We start from the raw sequence: 3,562 nt of genomic DNA, 5'->3' as shown, positions 1-3,562 counted from the left end.
GGTGAATTTAAAGTGTGGGCAATTTTCCTTACTAAAATGTCTGACTTGAAGATATTGAAAAAAATGGGAATTTGGAAGGTTGAACTTAGTCCTTAATTGAGTAAAAGATGCAAATTTGCCATCAATGTACAGATCTAAAAATGTTTTGATACCCCTCTCTCACCAGACCCCAAACACCACATCTAGCACTCCAGGTTTGAATGAATGATTCTGACATATTGGAGCATGAATGGAGACACTCGGAGTCTGACAGGCCACCTTTATCTGACTCAATATTCACAGAGAATGCTTTAAGGTAAAATTTTGTTTAATTGACTTGTCTATCAGGGCAGAACCAGAAAATAGAAGGGCAGGAAGTGAAGAATTCCTGATCGCAGAGGCTTCTAGTTGTAACCATAAAGGGCTCCCATCAATCAGATCCCCTCCGCTTTTCCAATAGGTAAGAGCCTTGGAGTTAGCCGCCCAATACACAGTAAAAACGGAGTGTCAAAATGTCAGAGTCAACCTTTTTTAACCTAGATGGAGTATTTACAACTATATGCAGAGTAAATCCACTCTAAGAGTGGAGTTAAAAGTCAGTGTTAAATTCTGCAGACATGCAGTGAAAAATGTAACTCTACAGAGTGTTGATTAGGCGCCAGTCTACGTGACGTCTTGAACGCCCTGCTGGAGTCAGTCTGGAGAGGCGAGGCGGTCAGGTAAGTAACGTTAAAATTTCCCGTGTTCGCAACATTATTTAAGGATTGTTTTTCAACTAAACACGGTTTTATAATTTCATAGATGTTGATTGAGGACGTGTTGTGAACATATAGCCCTCTATTGGATGACACGGTCGAGTACATGGAACAGCCTACTGCTAACTAACAGTTAATAAGTTCCAGATGTGCTCATAAGATGCACCTTCAGTATGTAACATGTATGTAACATGTTAACTATGTATTAATGCACGTTGCTTGTGTTATAGCGTTTTACCTCACTGTTTATTAGCATGCTAATTGCTAATTAGCTTGAGACATACCACCACGCAGAGCGGCAACTGCCCCACGTGGCCTCAGTTTCCGACGATAAACGTCAGTTTGCCAAAGTGGTGACGAATAAAGTTATAAAGTGCTTATGCACAGCGAGACACGTGTGTTTACAGCGGGCAGTGAGCTGCCTTCACCGAAGTTCAGTCTCTTGTCAGGCTACTGCAGTCAGTGACTGTGTGTGTGTGTGAAACGCACTGATCCCCATAGCAACCGCTGTGGTTCGAAAATAGACGCGCATGCGCACTCGGGTACTGCTGAGTGAACTCTCCGGTCGTTAGCTCATAAACAGTTTCTTTTCCGAGCTGTTCTGGAACAACTCGGAATGAGCTAAATTAATTTTATGTTTTATTTTTAATTTTATGAGAGGAACTGGAGAATTTTGAGCATGTCATTTCCCAGTCAAATATCATTAAAATGTCCTATTATTCTCATACTAAGCTAGAAACTGTTTATGTCCTCCTGTTCTACTACCCAATGCACTTAAAATTAACTATTTTGTCTTTGTCTTATACTATTAAATTTTGCTGTCAGAGTGCACCAGAATGATCCATTGTCATTTTTTCCCTTTGTTTATTTTAATAGGATATGCTGCTGCGTGTATTGTTTGATGGGGAGCAGAAGTATGTTAGGCTGTCTGACCTAACATTCGACACTTTCATGAAAGAAGGTTAGTGAGTATTTCAGGATAAAACAAAATCACAACTTTTTTCTTGGTTAATACACCTAATTCATCTTAAAAACATTCCTTCTGAACTACCTGAGTCGCTAATTGTTTCTGCTGTGCCTTAAAATGGATGGGAATGACCTATTGACTTAAGTTTCATCTCAACAGCATTTTGTGAGGACATGACACCCACTCTACTTATGTTTTGATACTCATCATAAGGAAATTGTCTTTCCAGTTTTGTTACAATTGATATCATATCCTTTTTCTTTTTGTTTACTTCAGTGTGCCTAAAATTTAACATACCAGAAGGCAGGCAGCCAGACTTGAAGGTGTTTGACCAATCTGACACAGAATTTGATGGAGAAGTCTTTGAAGAAATAGTGAAGGAGTCACCTGGGACCTTCAAAGTCATGTTGAGCAAAGAAGAACTAGGTAATCACTGACCATTCACATATGTGCATATTAAACTTTAGGGTTGGGACATGAGTAATAACAGTTCCATTTAATATATGTCTGTTTTGTTCATATTTATACACAGATGCCTCTCTATCATCAACATCATCATCATGCTCAGCAGCATCTGACGATACTATCATTCTGAACTTCACAATGTGTGACCCTCCTGACGAAGCAGCTGCTGTCGAAGGAAGTCAGTCTAAAAAGCCATGTCACATTAACTTTGAGGTGAAAGCCGTTAGTAGTGGACATTGTCTAATCTGGATTTTGTTCCATTTGATGGGGAATGTTTTTGTTTTATCTTTTTCCAGTTGTGCATTTGGTTTCAAAATGTCTGACTGCATATTTTGTTTTCATTCAAGTTGATTGAAAAAATCCTTACATCAAAGCCTGGTGGTGAAAAAGTATGCAAAAACAAAATCACTGAAAGATGCCACCAGAAGACAGATGATTAACATTCTCACTGCTGAGATGACACCAAAACATGGGTAAGAATCGACATGTAGGCCATAGAAACATTTTTAGTATTTGGATTGTTGTTAATTTTCCCCAGTTGAGTGACTGTAATCATTGAATTCATACATTAGGACCCCCCCCCTGAAAAGTGTCAGAGTGTTTTATGCGCAGGGGATAGTTGCTCTATTTCCATATCTGAAGGACCCATTTTTTACAGCATATGTAAGTAAAAAGGTCCTCACTACGTTAAACACATACTTGCCCTTTGCTGACAGTATAGTCAGTCTGTGTGTATTTTTTAATTACATATAGAAACATTACTACGACCCAGAGAGTGGGTCCGGATACTTTGCATGGCGGTTGAAAAACAATCCAACAAAAAAGTGCAGAGGAAAGAAGTGTGTCTGTGAGCAAATCTCCCAAAAGTAAGTTCAATTACATACAGGCTTGTCACAGTTATCAATAACTTGAATGATCGTAATTATTATGCATAGCTGTCCTAATTGTTTTCATTCATCATTACGAAAACCGCAGGATGAAACTGAAACAAAAATGTCAGATTGTCACCCTTTTCCATTCCTTCCATCACTATTTCCAGTGTCTAAATATAGATGGTGCAATGGTGGTGATGGTGGTGTTAACAGACAGTTTAACGTGGTGTAGCTAAAGAAATACAGCCGTTAAATACGGTTGAAAAATCCAGTATTTAAAGAAATGATGCAAAAGACTGACAAGCAGAAAACAGTTAAACGCAATTATTTGTATGGCAGTTATTCGTCAACTAAAAAATCATAACTGTGACAGCCCTAGTTACATATGATATTGATGAATTGTGTAGGCAGGAGTCAATAAAATTGTGTTTTGTCTTTGAAGTTGGTGGGCCAAGCCGTGTTCAACCCAGACCCTTCACTGCTGACAAAGTGTTATCTGATGAGGATGTGGAAGCAGCTATTGC

The 3,562-nt window shown here is 38.8% G+C and overlaps 1 long non-coding RNA gene across 1 annotated transcript; it reads left to right on the top strand.

Moving 5' to 3' along the window:
• Positions 1–491: 491 nt before the first annotated feature.
• On the top strand, positions 492–2,422 carry LOC113744852 (uncharacterized). The gene is made up of 4 exons (XR_003461875.1): positions 492–698; positions 1,611–1,695; positions 1,978–2,127; positions 2,234–2,422. It is a non-coding gene; the product is annotated as an uncharacterized LOC113744852 (long non-coding RNA).
• The last annotated feature ends 1,140 nt before the right edge of the window (positions 2,423–3,562 follow it).

This window comes from Larimichthys crocea, unplaced genomic scaffold (genome assembly GCF_000972845.2).
Source record: "Larimichthys crocea isolate SSNF unplaced genomic scaffold, L_crocea_2.0 scaffold249, whole genome shotgun sequence".
In the NCBI taxonomy this organism is placed as follows: domain Eukaryota; kingdom Metazoa; phylum Chordata; class Actinopteri; family Sciaenidae; genus Larimichthys; species Larimichthys crocea.
The sequence above is the reverse complement of the archived record's forward strand: the minus strand, read 5'-3'. Positions and strand labels throughout refer to the sequence as shown.